At 24.8% G+C, this 18276-nt stretch overlaps 1 protein-coding gene across 3 annotated transcripts in view; it reads left to right on the top strand.

The window, feature by feature from the left end:
• LOC142221004 (ubiquitin carboxyl-terminal hydrolase 12/46 homolog) overlaps positions 1-18276 on the top strand; it is a 345234-nt gene that overhangs the window by 200621 nt on the left and 126337 nt on the right. The window lies entirely within an intron of this gene.

The following is an 18276-nucleotide window of genomic DNA, read 5'->3' as shown; positions in this document are numbered from 1 at the left end:
CGAAATCCTCTACTTGCAGCAAAACTATCAACCAATTATTAGAATAAATTCGGGTAATTCACTCAACCCAAAGTGAACTACACTTGAACCTCCCGAAATTTTAATTCCATAGAAAATGTTGTCAAAATTTTATTTCTATAGAAAATGTTGTCAAAATTTTGTTTCCATAGAATATTTTGTCAAAATTTTATTTCTACAGAAAATTATGTCAAAATTTTATTTCTATAAAAATGTTGTCAAATATTTTGCAAAATCTACCAAAACGTAATGACTGTTACGGTCCCAAATTTAGTTGAGAATAATTTAGAAATTGTAAAAAGTTTCTCTAAGTGCATATAACAATTAGTGAAATTATCTAATTTCAATTGGCTAACCCCAGCGGCCGCAACTAACTGTCATTCTATTATCTTCAATTATCTCAACCTGTCCATTAGACCAACCAATTTATGACATAATCTTTAAAATGTTTATGTAGTACATCGTTCAGTTCAGTTCAGTTCAATTTGTTGAGAATGTTCGATTGATTATATGTGAAATGATGTTGTTTTTCTATTCTTTTGTGGTTCTTTCTTTTGAAAGTACTTTCTATTTAGTTTTTGGGTTTTGTGTACATTTGATTGTCACCTGCATGTATTGATATCTAAAATACTTTGAAATTTTGTCAAAATCATTAATTTAAAATAGTTGCCAAAGATTTAGTTAGATTTCAACACTATTGAACCTATTGAAAAAATTAAAAATTTAAATTGTCTTCAGTTGTGTAAGCAATCTGAAGTCATTAAAAATTTAGTTATTCAATATGTATGAGTATCAGTGTTGACGATACTGGCTCTAAATATGGAAATTGGCTCTTTTTTGAACTACTGGCTTACTACAGGGTTCTTTTTTTTTTGGCTTCAAATTTGGCTCATTTTTGTTTTTTTTCCTAATTAAAGTGACTAAGTTGAAGACTCTATCAAAAAAAGTGGCAAGGAAAATATGAAGCAAGGTTGTAAGATTTTCTAGAGAAATAAAATTTTGACAACATTTTCTAGAGAAATAAAATTTGGGTGTCAACCGTGGTTACAAACCTTCTTGGAAAAGAGTATTTGATTTGATACGTTTCAGACAAGCATATTAAATTATAAAAAATATATGTTTTTTTAAAATATCACAGAACTTGTAATTCCGATTTAAAGCACTGAATCCACTTGACCCTTTAAAGCTGAGTACTATGTTTAGTTTTCATGCTGAAAACCAGCTTGTTTTCACGGTTACTTTTTTAAATTAATTGAACTATAAAATAAAATGGTTCACAATCAATTCCTTAGATCTTTTCCTTTCATTATTTCATAAGACTTTATAAAAATATAATCGTCTTCATATAGATTTTTGTACTTTTAATTTAGTGTTTTGGTGAAAAATACCTTAAGAAGTGATACAAGTTCCGTGCAATGGTGGCCATTCGTACAAGCCCATATTAAATTCATCCTTTCTGCGACAAATTTAAACCTTGTATTTTATTTTGTGTACCATGGAATATAATCGGCCCTACTTTTTCTTATAGTTTTTAATATAAGGATATTAAAAAAAAAAAACGAAACAAAACAAAACAAAACTTTTATGATTTTTTCCCCCATCCAACACCCTTATACACTGCACTCCGCTTTCATCTAAAACAATTTTCATCTATTTTCATATAATTTTTCCATCATAAAAAGTAAATAATAACCCCGAGGAAACGTGACTAGCCACTGATTAGATAACATCGCCGGTAGTCAATGTGACTTCTGGGTAATCACCCCCTACATTATTTTCACTAGAATATAGTTTACGAGTTTCGAAAAAATTCCATTACGAAAAAGGTCTGGTCACGGTTACCATAAAATAGTTGATCAAACACTAAACAAGAATAGAAAGAAAAACATGCAGAAGTTTTAGCAAGAGGGTCTTGTAAAACTGAATTGTAAAACAAAATGATTTTCAAAAAAAAAGAAATAAGAACTTGAAAAATATGAACGCATACAAATTGGAAATAGTAGATTTACCAAGTAAAGTATATTTTCTTTAGCTTCCATAGAAAATGATGAAATTGCGTCGTTAGATAATATGTGGTAGGATGAAAAGGATATGAACCAAACAAACAAAAAAAAAAATTCTCCACTTCCTACACGAGAGCAAAAGCTGATTCAGATTAAAGGAAAACTTTGTCATTGTTGTTTATGGGGTTTTCCACCGCCATCATGAAGATGTTGTTTTGAAGTTCATTGTAGTATGAATCAACTGTTGTTCCTTGCTTTTATTTATGGGATTCCTAGAGTCATTACGCCAGTAAATAGAACACTTTAGCCATGATAAAGTGACGCATTCTCTCCTCTTTCCATATTTTGATTTTTTTCTCTTTTGATATTGAAAGTTTTTGAAAAAGTTCCACAAATGTAAATTTGTTATCGCGGATGCCTTTAGTAAAACACTTACATATGTTTTTAATGCCATATTGCATGTACTGAGGTTAGATACCAGAATTGTTCAGTCGATGTATTCCCATAACAATGGAATCGCCGAACGATTTTGGAAAAAGTTCAGTAAATGGATGTTTGTTTTCTCTGGCATTTCAGTATTCAATAACAGTTACATATATCCCTAATGCCATATTGCATGTACTGAGGCTAGATTCCAGAATTGTTCAGTGAATGTATTTCCACGAAAATAGAATAACCCGGCGATTTTGGAAAAAAGTTCCACAAATACAAGTTAGTTATCGCAGGTTCATTTTAGTAAAACCTTTACATATGCCCTTAATGCAATATTGTATGTAGTGAGGCTAGATCTCAGAATTGTTTAGTGGATGTATTTTCACGAAAATAAAATAGTTAGGCGATTTTCTAAATAATTCGACAAATGGAAGTTACTCGTCCTAGGTGAATTTAGTAAAACAGTTACATATACCATTAATGCCATATTACACGTAATGGTGCTAGAAACCAGAATTGTTCCGTGGATGTATTTCCAGGGAAATAGAATTGTTTGGCGATTTTGAAACTAATTTGGTAAATTGAATTTTGTTATCTAAGGTATTTTGGCATTTAGTAAAACACATGCCCTTAATGTGATATTGTATATATTGAGTCTAGATCCCAGAATTGTTTAGTGGATGTATTTCAAGGGAAATATAATCGCCGGAGGATTTTGAAAAAGGTTTGGTAAAGGGAAGTTTGTTTTCTAAGGCATTTTGGCATTTAATAAAACAGTTACACATTTCCTTAATGTCATATTGCATGTAATGGGGCTAGAAACCAGATTTGTTAAGTGCATGTATTTCCATGGAAATATAATCGCTGGGCGATTTTGAAAAAGTTTTTTATCTAAGGTTTTTTGCCATTTAGTAAAACATACATGTCATATTGCATGTATAGAGTCTAGATCCCAGAATTTTAGTGGGTGTATTTCCAGGGAAATATAATCGCCATACCAGTTTGAAAAAAGTTCGGTAAAGGGAAGTTTTCACTATCCAATAAAACAGTTACACATGGCCTTAATGTCATATTACATGTAGTGGGGTTAGCAACCAGAATTGTTTAGTGGATGTATTTCCATGAAAATATAATCGCCTGACGATTTTTAAAAAGTTCGCCAAATGAAAATTTGTTATCTATGTTATTTTGCCATTTAGTAAAACACATGCCCTTAATGTTATATTGCATGTATAGAGTCTAGATCCCAAAATTGTTTAGTGGAAGTATTTCCAGGGAAATATAATTGCCGGACGATTTTGAAAAAAGTTCAGTAAAGGGAAGTTTTTTTCTAAGCCATTTCAGTATTTAATAAAACAGTTACATATGCCCTTAATGTCATATTACATGTAGTGGGGGTTAGAAACCAGAATTTTTTAGTGGGTGTATTTCCATGGAAATATAATCGCTGGTCGATTTTGAAAACAGTTCGGTTAATGGAAGTTTGTTATCTAAAGCATTCCAGGATTTAGTAAAACAGTTACAAATGCCCTTGCATATAGTGAGGCTAGATCCCAGAATTGTTCAGTCGATGTATTCCCATGACAATATAATCGCCTGATGATTTTGAAAAAAAAAGTTCGGTAAATGGAAATTTGTTTTCTAAGACATTTCAGCATTTAATAAAACAGTTACATATGCCCTTAATGCCATATTGCATGTAGTGAGACTAGATCCAAAAATTGTTCCCTTGGATATAGAATCGCCGTTAATCGTTTGGTAAAGGGAAATTTGTTTTCTAAGGCATTTCAGCATTTAATAAAAAAGTTACATATGCCCTTAATGTCATATTACATGTAGTGGGGGTTAGAAACCAAATTTTTTTAGTGGATGTTTTTCCATGGAAATATAATCGCTGGTCGATTTTAAAAAAAGGTCGGTTAATGGAAGTTTGTTTTCTCAGACATTTCAGCATTTAGTAAAACAGTTGCATATACCCTTAATGCCATATTACATATAGTGCCATTATATACAATATTTTGGCCATATTCATGGAGTAATTGGTAAAATTACTCAGAATCACGTCCTGTGTCGAATCCACAATGTGCGTCTGTCCGTCTGTAAGTCTTTAGAAAATTATGAAAATTAGCAATACAAGGGCAAAAAAATAATATTGGTCCATTGTGTGTTATTTCCCCCTCTATACTCCCCATCTCCCCCCTTGACCTTGTATGAGTAATCAATTTTCCAACCAAAGCAATGCTGTCGTAGTTTTGGTTTTTCCTTGGTCATCCATGCATGAGATTTCCTCAATTGTTTGTAATTAATACTCACATAGGGAGTTTGGCATAGGGATGGAGATGTAACAATGACCAAAACCATATTCACTATTTGATTTGCCATTGCTCCTAAATGATGGCATAGAGGAAGCAGACAGACCATCCAGCAATTGAATTCAAAGGCATTGCTTAATGTTTATGCTACTGCGGCTGGATGGATTGACTGGCTGCTCGTTTATTGTTGTCTGGTTTTAAGTACTACTGTTGTGTTGTGGTTCTTTGTAATGATGATGATGGTGGCACCAATGCTGGGGGTGGAACTGCAATACTTGATTTTTAATTATTTTTCTTTTGGTTTCCAAAGGCAGATTCTTCTATGCCTAAATAATGCCTGTTGTGGTTGTTTATCTATGTAGTACAAATATTGAGATATTTACATGCAGGAGGTCAGTGTTTGATTCCTCATTTGGTTTGAGGAAAAACGATCTTTGCAATAAGAAAACAACCTTAAATTGTTTATTTGTTTCAAAATTGAGATAGGCATAGAATTTACAAATGAATGAGCTAAACCAATATTCAAAAGGACAACCTCTCGATGGGGGAATATTTTATTATTTTGCTTTTAAGAAATATTTAGCAATTAAACTTTATTGACATTAGTAATTTATTTAATCGATTTAAACAAAATTTCATCCCTAAAAAATTGTGCGATCAATGAAATGTTCTATAGTAATAAAACTTTGACTTTTTTAGAAATAACATTTCGAGGAAATTTTGTATAAAAATAAAATTGTCGGGAAATTTTCTATAGAAATAAAATTTCCAGGGAAATTCTTCTAAAGAAATAAAATTTCAAAGAAATTTTCTATAGAAATAAAATTTAGGAAAAATTTTCTGCAGAAATAAAATTTCAAAGAAATTTTCTGAAGAAATAAAATTTCAAAGAAATTTTCTATAGTGAATTTTCTATGGAAATAAAATTTCAAAGTAATTTCCCAAAGAAATAAAATTACCAGTAAATTTTTTTTTATAAAAATAAAATGTTCAGGAAATTTTCTATAGAAATAAAATTTCCAGGGAAATTTTCTATAGAAATAAAATTTCCAGGGAATTTTCTACGGAAATAAAATTTCAAAGTAATTTCCCAAAGAAATAAAATTACCAGTACATTTTTTATAAAAATAAAATGTTCAGGAAATTTTCTATAGAAATATTATTGCCTTTAAATTTTCTATGGTATTAAATTTCATAGGAAATTTTCCAAGAGAAATACAATTTCCAAGAAATTTTGTACAAAAATAAAATTTTCTATAGAAATAAGCGTTTAAAGGATGTTTCCATAGAAATAAAATTTCCAGGAAATTTCCTATAGAAATAAAATTCTACTAGTTCTATTTTGAAATTTAAAGTTTTTGAACAAAGTTCCGCAAATGTAAGTTTGTTATCGCAGGGGCGCCCAAGAAAATAAAATTTCCAAGAAATTTTCTATAGAAATAGAATTTCCAGGAAATTTTCAATAGAAATAAAATTTCTAGGAAATTTTCTAAAGAAATAAAATTCTATTTTTTTATTTTGAAAAAATAAGAAATAAAATTCCAAAAATTTTTTTTTTAGAAATAAAATTTCAAGGAAATTTTGTATAGAAATAAAATTTAGGGAAAATTTTCAATAAAAATAAAATTTCTAGGAAATTATCTATCTATAGCAAATATTCCACATATTTTTATATATAAATAAAATTTCGAGGAAATTTTCTATAGAAATAAACGTTTTAAGTATGTTTCTACAGAAATAAAATTTCTCGAAAATTTTCTAAAGAAATAAAATTCTATTTTTTATTTTGAAAAAATAAGAAATAAAATTCCAAAAAAAAATTTCCATAGAAATAAAATTTCAAAGGAAATTTTGTATAGAAATAAAATTTAGGGAAAATTTTCAATAGAAATAAAATTTCTAGGAAATTATAAAATATTTATATATAAATAAAATTTCGAGGAAATTTTCTATAGAAATAAACGTTTTAAGTATGTTTCTAAAGAAATAAAATTTCTAGGAAATTTTCTAAAGAAATAAAATTCTATTTTTTATTTTGAAAAAATTAGAAATAAAATTCCAAAAAAATTTTCCATAGATATAAAATTTCAAGGAAATTTTGTATAGAAATAAAATTTAGGGAAATTTGTCTATAGAGATCAAAATTTCAGGGAAATCAAATTTTCGGGGACATTTTCTTTCTATAGACCCAAAATTTCCACGAACTTTTTTGTAGAAAAAAATCAAGGAAAGTTTCTGTAAAAATAAAATTTGTAGGAAATTTTCTATAGCAATAAAATTTGGGGAAATTTTTATAGAAATAAAATTTCCAGGAAATTTTCTATAGAAATAAATTTTGCAAGAAATTTTCTAGAGGAATTATATTTCCACGACATTTTCTAGGGGAATAAAATAACATTTACAGGAAATTTTCTATAGAAACTAAAGTTCCAGGAATTTTTCTATACAAATAAAGTTTTTAGTAAATTTCTAGAGAAATACATTTTTCAGGAAATTTTCTATAAACAAAAACTTTTCCGTATATTATTTTCTAAAGAAATAAAATATTTAAGAAATTTTCTATAGAAATAAAATTTAGGAAAAATTTTCTGTAGAAAAAAATTTTCAGGAAGTTTTATATAGAATAAAATAAAATAGAATAAAAAAATCGAATAAGAATAAAAAAATAAAATTTCAAGGAAATTTTCCACAGAAATAAAATTACCAGGATTTTTTATAGAAATAAAAAGGGAATTTTCTATAGAAATAAAATTTCCTGGAAATTTTCTATATAATTAAATTTTCTTCTAAAGATATTAAATTTCTAGGAATTTTTTTTTATATATACAATTTCCTGGAAATTTTCTATAGCAATAAAATTCCAAAAAAAATTTTCCATAGAAATAAAATTTCAAGGAAATTTTGTATAGAAATAAAATTTAGGGACAATTTTCAATAGAAATAAAATTTCTAGGAAATTATCTATCTATTCCAGAAAATTTTATATAGAAATAAAATTTCCAGGAAATTTTCTATAGAAATAAACGTTTAAAAGTATGTTTCTATAGAAATAAAATTTCTAGGAAATTTTCTAAAGAACTAAAATTCTAGTTTGTTTTTATTTTGAAAAAATAAAAAATAAAATTTCCAAAAAAAATTCCATAGAAAAAAAATTCCAGGAAATTGTGTATAGAAATACAATTTAGGGAAAATTTTCAATACAAATAAAATTTAGGGAATATTTTCCATAGAGGTCAAAATTTCAGGGAATCATGTGGAAATCAAATTTTCGGGGACATTTTCTTTCTATAGACAATACATTTCCACGAACTTTTTTGTAAAAAAAAATCCATGAAAGTTTCTGTAAAAACAAAATTTGTAGGAGATTTTCTATAGCAATAAAATTTTAATAATTATAGAAATAAAATTTCCAGGAATTTTTCTGTAGAAATAAATGTTGCAGGAAACTTTCTAGAGGAATAATATTTTCACATTTTCCAGGGGAATAACATTTACAGGAAATTTTCTATAGAAATTAAAGTTCCAGGAATTTTTCTATACAAATAAAACCTTTAGGAAATGTCTAGTCTAGAAATTCTAGAGAAATAAAATTTTCAGGAAATTTTCTATAAACAAAAACTTTTGCGGAAGTTTACTGTAGAAATAAAATGTCCACATAATTTTCTAAAGAAATAAAATATCCAAGAAATTTTCTATAGAAATAAAATTTAGGAAAAAATTTCTATAAAACAAAATTTTCAGGAAATTTTATACACCCAGAGAAGGAATATGATCACCTCAAACATGTTTTAAGAGCAAAATGTTATTATTGGGTGGTGACCATGTAACATGGTTTTCGCAACCATCTTATTTTCTCGGAAATCATGTATCTGATTTCGGCAAGCAAGTTATATTTGACGATAAAATAACATTTTAGTGACAAATATGTTACATGGTCACCATATAAAAATAACATTTTGCTCTTGAAACATGTTTGAGGTGATCATATTGCTTCTCTGTGTGTATATAATAAATTTATATAGAATAGATAAGAAAATTTCAAGGCATTTTTCCACAGAAATAAAATTACGAGGATTTTTTTTATAGAAATAAAATGCTCAGGGAATTTTCTATAGAAATACAATTTCCTGGAAATTTTCTATAGCAAACAAATTTCCAGGAAATTTTTTATAAAAATAAAATTTCCAAGAAGTTTTCTGTAGCAATAAAATTTTTCACAGAAATGAAATGACCACAATTTTTTTTTTTGTAAATATTGGGGAAATTTTCTATAGAAATAAAATTTTGTGGAAATTTTCTATAGAATTAAATTTTATAGAAAATCTTCTAAAAAGATTAAATTTCCAGGAAAATTTTTCGAAAGAAATATTTCCAGGAATTTAGAATCTGTAGAAAATTTCCAGAAATTTTCTAAGAAATAAGATTTCCAGAAAATTTTCTATTGAATTAAAATTTCTACACAATTTTCTATAGGAATAAAATTTCCAGGAATTTAGAATCTTTAGAAAATTTCCTGGAATTTCCAAGAAGTTTTCTAAGAAATAAGATTTCCAGAAAATTTCCTATGGAATTAAAATTTCTAAAAAATTTTTTATAGAAATAAAATTTCCAGGAATTTTATATAGAAATGAAAATTCCAGGAGACTTTCTATAGAAATAATTTCCAAGAAATTTTTTATAGAAATAATTTGCAGGAAATTTCCTATAGAAATAAAATGTATCTATAAGAAATTTTCCTTAGGATTTTGTTTTACAGAAGTAAAATTTCCACATTTTGGGGGACATTTTGTATAGAAATTTAATTTTCGGAAACATTTTCTATAAAAAGAAATTGTCCACTAAATTTTCTATAGCAAAAAAGTCCAGGAAATTTTCTATAGAAATAAAATTTCCAGATAATTTTCTACAGAAATAAAATTTTATTTTGTCGACATTTGACGTCACTTGAAATATGTTCGATATAACTGAAGTTTAATGCAATCTTTTGTTAAAATTTAAACCAATTTCACTTCCACTACCATAACAAAATGAGTGTATCTATCAGTGCCGTCTATAATTTCTAACATCTGTTATTTTTAATTTTGTTTCCCATAGGGAAGGGTTTTTTCTTTGGGAAATAAAGGAAACCCAAGTTGACATTACCATTTTTCCCTCAGATGACAAAAGCAACACTTGATTAATATTACATTTTAATGGAGTACTACTTCATCAGAGCTAGGGGGACTCCTCTAAAACTAATTTATTGACAAATACATGACACATAAATGTCGGCACTTCTTAATTAGGAAAGTCATTAGAGAAGGAAGACTACAAAACAAGGCGCATATCTGTGCGTAACTCAAATCTTTTCTTTGTACTTTGTATTTTTTATGAGAGAGATGTGTTGGATACCCCTTTTATTTCAAAGATGCCAACAGGCGTAAAAAGTGCGCAGGAGGGGGTATCTTCCGACCAGAACAAATGATGCTATTAAATTACTCAAACGATTCTCTTGGCAATTTAGCTCGTTAAATATTCATTTAAATTTGTTGTGACGGATGTTTCTGGGGATAATGTTCTGAAAGAAATCCTGGTTTCTATTTTCTTCAAAGATGCGTGAAAAATGTCACTTTGTGGTAAGAAATTTCATTCAGGCGGACAATTTCGAAAATCCCAAACGATAATGTTATCATTGATTTGGTTGGAAACTGTAGTAAAAAATTAAATAAACAAAGAATTAAAATTAAAGAATTAAAAATAAAAATGTTATTTCTTCACAAAATTTTGTCAAAATTTCATTTCTATAAAAAATTTTGTCAAAATTTCATTTCTATAAAAAATTTTCTCATAATTTCATTTCTATAAAAAATTTTCTCATAATTTTATTTCTATAGAAAATTTTGTCATAATTTTATTTCTATAGAAAATTTTGTAAACATTTTATTTCTATAGAAAATTTTGTCAACATTTTATTTCTATAAAAAATTTTCTCAAAATTTCATTTCTATGAAAATTTTTCTCGAAATTTTATTTCTATAGAAAATTTTCTCAAAATTTTATTTCTATAGAAAATTTTGTTAAAATTTTACTTCTATAGAAAATTTTGTCAAAATTTTATTTCTATAGAAAATTTTGTAAAAATTTTATTTTTATAGAAAATTTACTTAAAATTTTATTTCTAAGGAAAATTTTCTAAAAATTTTATTCCTATAGACAATTTCTCGAAATTTTATTTCTATTGAAAATTTTCTCAAAATTTTATTTCTATAGAAAATTTTGTTAAAATTTTATTTCTATAGAAAATTTTGTCAAAATTTTATTTCTATGGAAAATTTTCTAAAAATTTTATTCCTATGACAATTTTCTCGAAATTTTATTTCTATAGAAAATTTTTTCAAAATTTTATTTCTATAGAAAATTTTGTTAAAATTTTATTTGTATAGAAAATTTTGTCAAAATTTTATTTTTATAGAAAATTTACTTAAAATTCTATTTCTATGGAAAATTTTCTAAAAATTTTATTTTTATACAAAAATTTCGTTAAATTTTTATTTTTATAGAAAATTTTGTCAAAATTTTATTTCAATATTTATTTTGTCTACATTTTATTTCTATAGAAAATTTTCTCAAAATTCTATTTCTATAGAAAATTTTATTTCTATAGAAAATGTTATCAAAATTTAATTTCTATAGAAAGTTTTGTCAAAATTTTATTTATATGTAAAGTTTTGTCAAAATTTAATTTCTATAAAAAATTTTCTCGAAATTTTTTTTCTATAGAAAAATTTTGCGAAAGTTTTGTTTATATAGAACATTGTATGAATATTTTATTACTATAGAAAAAATTTTGTGAAAATTTCATTTCTATAGAATTTTATTTCTATGGAAAATTTTGTCAACATTTTAATTCTATAGAAAATTTTGTCAAAATTTTATTTCTATAGAAAATTTTCTCAAAATTTTATTGCTATAGAAAATTTTGTCAAAATTTTATTTCTATAGAAAATTTTGTCAAAATTTTATTTCTATAGAAAATTTTCTCAAAGTTTTATTCTATAGACAATTTTCTCAAAATTTTATTTCTATAGAAAATTTTTGCTAAACTTCCCCCTACGACCTAATAAGGTCCTGTGTGGAACGAACAAACTAACTTACTTCTAGTATATATCACAATCATCAAATAGAAAATCTATGTATGTGTTAGGTTATTTAGCTAAATAATCTTCTGCATTCATATAACTTTTCAACAATATTTGAAATTTTGCTTTTCTTAAATTCATATGAAGGTTTTTACCTATTTTTGCCTTCAAATCTTGTATATATGTTCATAACTAATATAATGTATATGTCCAATAAGAGTATTATTTGTTGTAATATCTGCTGTGATAAAATCTCATTAAAGAATTGTAATTAATAAATAAAATAAATAAAGAGGAATATGAAAAAACTGAAAAAACTGAAACTGCTAAATTTTATTTCTATAGAACATTTTTTCAACATTTTATTTCTATAGAAAATTTTCTCAAAAATTTATTTATATAGAAAATTTTCTAAAAATTTTATTGCTATAAAAAATTTTCTCAAAATTTTATTTCTATCGAAAATTTTGTCAAAATTTATATTTTTATAGAAAATTTTCTCAAAATTTTATTTCTATAGAACATTTTGTCAACATTTTATTTCTATAGAAAATTTTCTCAAAATTTTATTCCAATAGAAACTTTTCTATAAATTTTATTCCAATAGAAAATTTTCTAAAAATTTTATTTCTATAAACAATTTTGTCAAAAATTTATTTCTATAAAAATTTTTCTCAATATTTTATTTCTATAGAAAATTTTGTAAAAATTTTATTTCTATAGAAGATTTTGTAAAAATTTTATTTTTTGTTTTTATAAATATTTTCTTATTCAGCAATTCATATAAATGAAATGATTTACTTAAATATTATATTAAAAATAAAAAAGGCTATTTAACAGCTAATTTAATTCATGTCTAAGTTAAAAACCACAGATTGATTAATAATTTCATTAAAAGTATTTTCACGTTGTTCAACAAAAATGTCTTAGACTAATCTTAAAAGTTGATAAACATTGATCACATTTTAAATGAGGTGGTAAAAGGTTATACTCTGTAGGTCTCGCAAAACTAAAGCGCTGCTTAGTCAATTCTAGTCTACACCGAACTACAGCTAGGTCCATCGACTGCCTAGTGTATCTCTGGATATATTCTATATATCTATTGAAAATTTTAATTCTATAAAAAATGTATGTAATATTTTATTTCCAAAGAAAATTTTGTTAAAATTTTATTTCTATAGAAAATTTTGTTAAAATTTTATTTCTATAGAAAATTTTGTCCAACATTTATTTTTATAGAAAATTTTGTCAAAATTTTATTTCCATAGAATATTTTGTCAAAATTTTATGCATGAAAAATGTGACTTTATTGTAAGAAATTTCACTCAGGCGGATAATTTCGAAAATCCCAAACGATAATGTGATCATTGGTTTGCTTGGAAACTGTAGTAAAAAATTAAATAAACAAAAAACGAACTGAAACTAAGGAGTTAAAAATGAAAATGTTATTTCTTAACAAAATTTTGTCTAAATGTTATTTCTATAAAAAATTTTATTTCTATAGAAAATTTTGTCAAAATGACAAAATTTTCTTAAAATATTGTTTCTATAAAAAATTTTATTTCTATAGAAAATTTTGTCAAAATTTTATTTCTATAGAAAATTTTGTCAAAATTTTATTTCTATAGAAAATTTTCTCAACTTTATTTATGCAGAAAATTTTCTCAAAATTTTATTTATGTAGAAAATTTCCTCAAAATTTTATTTCTATAGAAAATTTTCGCAAAATTTTATTTCTATAGAAATTTGTGTTAAAATTTTATAGAAAATTGTGTTAAAATTTTATTTCTAAGAAAATTTTGTCAAAACTTTATATCTATAGTAAATGTTGTCAACAATTTATTTCTATATGACAGTTTGTCAAAATGTTATTTCCATAGAAAATTTTGTCTATAGCAAATTTTGTCAAAATTTTATTTCTATAAGAAAATTTTTTTTTTTATAGAAAATTTTGTCAAAATTTTATTTATGTAGAAAATTTTGTCAAAATTTTATTTCAATATTTATTTTGTCAACATTTTATTTCTATAGAAAATTTACTCAAAATTCTATTTCTATAGAAAATTTTCTCAAAATTTTATTTCTATAGAAAATGTTGTCAAAATTTAATTTCTATAGAAAGTTTTGTCAAAATTTTATTTCTATAGAAAATTTTGTAAAAATTTTATTTCTATACAAAATTTTGTCAAAATTTTATTTCTATGGAAAGTTTTGTCAAAATTTTATTTCTATAGAAAATTTTCTCAAAATTTTGTTTCTATAGAAAAATGTTGCGAAAATTTTATTTATATAGAACATTTTATGAATATTTTATTTCTATAGAAAATTTTTGCTAAATTTTGTTTCTAAAGAAAATTTTGTCAAAATTTTATTTGAGAAGAAAATTTTCTAAAAATTTTATTTCTATAAAATTTTTTTTCAAAATTGTATTTCTATAGAAAATTTTGTCAAACTTTTATTTCTATAGAAAATTTTGCCAAAATTTTATTTCTATATAAAATTTTCTCAAAATTTTATTTCTATAGAAAATTTTCTCAAAATTTTGTTTCTATAGAAAGTTTTCTCAAAATTTTATTTCTATAGAAAATTTGGTCAAAATTTTATTTCTATAGAAAATTTTCTCAAAATTTTATTTCTATAGAAAATTTTGTCAACATTTTATTTCTATACAAAATTTTGTCAAAATTTCATTTCTATAGAAAATTTTGTCAAAATTTTATTTCTATAGAAAATTTTCTCAATTTTATTTATGTAGAAAATTTTCTCAAAATTTTATTTATGTAGAAAATTTCCTCAAAATTTTATTTCTATAGAAAATGTTCGCAAAATTTTATTTCTATAGAAAATTTTGTCAAAATTTTATTTCTATAGGTAATTTTGTCAAAATTTATATTTTTATAGAAAATTTTGTCATAATTTTATTTCTATAGAAAATTTTCGCAAAATTTTATTTCTATAGAAAATTTTCGTAAAATTTTATTTCTATAGAAAATTTTCTCAAAATTTTATTTCTATAGACAATTTTGTCAAAATTTTATTTCTGTAGAAAATTTTGTCAAAATTTTATTTCTATAGAAAATTTTGTCAACATTTTATTTCTATAGAAAATTTTGTCAAAATTTTAATTGTATAGAAAATTTTGTCAACATTTTATTTCTATAGAAAATTTGGTCAAAATTTTATTTCTATAGAAAATTTTCTCAAAATTTTATTTCTATAGAAAATTTTGTCAAAATTTTATTTCTATAGAAAATTTTGTCAAAATTTTATTTCTATAGAAAATTTTGTCAAAATTTTATTTCTATAGAAAATTTTGTCAAAATTTTATTTCTATGGAAAATTTTGTCAAAATTTTATTTCTATAGAACATTTTTGCTAAATTTTATTTCTATAGAAAATTTTCTCAAAATTTTATTTCTATAGCAAATTTTGTCAAATTTTTATTTCTATAGCAAATTTTGTCAAATTTTTATTTCTATAGAAAATTTTGCCAAAATTTTATTTCTATATAAAATTTTGTTAAAATTTCATTTCTATAGAAAATTTTCTCAAAATTTTATTTCTATAGAAAATTTTATTTTATTTCTATAAATAATTTTATTTCTATAGAAAATTTTCGCAAAATTTTATTTCTATAGAAAATTTTCGTAAAATTTTATTTCTATAGAAAATTTTCTCAAAATTTTATTTCTATAGACAATTTTGTCAAAATTTTATTTCTGTAGAAAATTTTGTCAAAATTTTATTTCTATAGAAAATTTTGTCAACATTTTATTTCTATAGAAAATTTTGTCAAAATTTTAATTGTATAGAAAATTTTGTCAACATTTTATTTCTATAGAAAATTTGGTCAAAATTTTATTTCTATAGAAAATTTTCTCAAAATTTTATTTCTATAGAAAATTTTGTCAAAATTTTATTTCTATAGAAAATTTTGTCAAAATTTTATTTCTATAGAAAATTTTGTCAAAATTTTATTTCTATAGAAAATTTTGTCAAAATTTTATTTCTATGGAAAATTTTGTCAAAATTTTATTTCTATAGAACATTTTTGCTAAATTTTATTTCTATAGAAAATTTTCTCAAAATTTTATTTCTATAGCAAATTTTGTCAAATTTTTATTTCTATAGCAAATTTTGTCAAATTTTTATTTCTATAGAAAATTTTGCCAAAATTTTATTTCTATATAAAATTTTGTTAAAATTTCATTTCTATAGAAAATTTTCTCAAAATTTTATTTCTATAGAAAATTTTGTCAAAATTTTATTTTTATAGAAAATTTTGTAAAAATGTTATTTCTATTAAAAATGTTGTCAAAATTTTATTTCTATGGAAGGTTTTGTCAAAATTTTATTTCTATAGAATATTGAGATGAGTGGTTTTAAACTTGTTACAAAATCTAATTTAATTTATTTAAAATTTAATAATATTTTGATTTGAATTCCTAGCTATTTTCTCCCATGATCACTTCGAATGAAATTCAATGCTTCATCAGTAATTTGCAATTGCGAAATATCCAACAAGTTTTAGACACCCACTGAGTAGATGGCGCCTCATCTTTTTTCATATCAAATATTCGAGGAGGCTCTTTTAAGGCCATAGAACACTTTAATCCTCTTATAAGTGGCCTCGGTAAGAGTACTGTGGCACATGTAAAGCATCAGCAATATGTGCCTCGATTTAATGGAATTACAAATGCAAATCTCAGAACAAATCTCAACTACAAATCTAATAGGCATAGATAGTTCCATAGTCATAGTTCTCCATAGCCAAGAAAGAAACATCATATTTACACTTTGACACCTTGGTCTTAAAGTCTTGAGCAAGTCATAAACTGTTTTTTTTTGTATTTTCATAAAATTTATGAAATATACTACGCTTTGCCTTTGTTGCAACTGTCAGTCAGTTAGAAACGGATACTTGTGTTCATCATCCCATTGTTCCTTTTCTGTGAAATAATAAAATATGGTATCGTGGTTCTTTGCCACTAAAACAGCAGGAGAGTATCTTTCAAAGCCAGAGACACTAATATCCCAGCATTATCACCAATGCCATCATTTTCACATTATCGCCACCATCATCATCATCATCATTGGCCATTGTCGTCATCGTCGTTGCCGCCTGAATCACTTATTGTTTATTTAACAAATTTTTGTATGCCTCGTCTCTTTTGGCTATAGGCGAATAGGTTCTCCTTCTGTCTTTGAAATGAATGCGGGAGTATTTTTTCATCATTTCAAACGCACTTTGTGTGTGTGTGCGTGTTTTTTGCACTTAACTATACTTAGGGGAGTCTGTATTACGCGCCTTGGCTTGAGGTAATTCACCGGTGCTTGGCATACATGATCATTATGGATTATGATTGTGGGAGGTGTGTAGTTTTTTTATGAATTTATTCATGCAAATTTTCGCATAAAAATTTTGATTTATGTGAAAATTTCTTCAAATGGGTCTTTCATATGTGTGAGTATGTGTTAGGCATTAAGATCATTTGTTTGCAAGGATTTGATGTACATGTCTCCCGCATACATTTGGGTTTTAAATATAATTGAGCAATAAATCTTTACAAATGATTGCTTTATGTAACTAATTGTACATTTTTGTTTTATTTCTTCTTCTTTTTTAGGTAAGTGCTGTTGAAATTTTTTGGAAAATATTTTAAGTAAGTAAAACCATGTTTTTTTTAATTAAATAAAGATTATCTATTAAATTTAAACAAATATTCGTTCGCGAGGAAATATTTTTGTTTTTCCTCCCAACACAAATATTGCGGATTTAAATTTATGACTGAATGAGAATTTGCTGCACACTAATCATCCATTGCGGAGGGTTCAGAAGATTCGTCGTGATCCAACGTATTTCCTTATTTGTATATAAAAATCAACTACAACTTTTCAATCAGAAGAGATCCTTCAAAATATTTTGATGTATTATTTAATTTAATCTACAAATTGCATTGGATAACATCAGTTGTAAGGCAATCGTAATTGCCTTATCTTAATCTTATCTTTGGATCTCATCGTTTGTGAGATGCCAGTCACCATTCCACTCCAAAGGATAGATGGTATGTCTCAGGTCCTCCTGCTGTGGTAAACTAGCAATATTGGATAATATTTACTTAAAACACCTTGTTATTGAACTTGTTCAACCTGACACCTAAAGTAATCTCATCAAAGTAAAATCTCTACAAGATGTGTGCGTTAGTTTTACTTTAACGCAATATTTATGTATTTTGTTTGCTTTGACGGCAAATTTCATCTCTTCATACATGGCTTTCCTGGGGATTATGCTTCCTGTTTGGTTGTGTTGCATGCCAACATTTTTTTTATCGCTTGCAATTTGACATTAATATGACAAACGCAGGGAAAATTTTATATAGAAAAAACAAGTTG

Source organism: Haematobia irritans, chromosome 1, assembly GCF_050003625.1.
Source record: "Haematobia irritans isolate KBUSLIRL chromosome 1, ASM5000362v1, whole genome shotgun sequence".
NCBI classification, from domain to species: domain Eukaryota; kingdom Metazoa; phylum Arthropoda; class Insecta; order Diptera; family Muscidae; genus Haematobia; species Haematobia irritans.
This window is presented reverse-complemented; position numbering and strand designations above follow the sequence as displayed.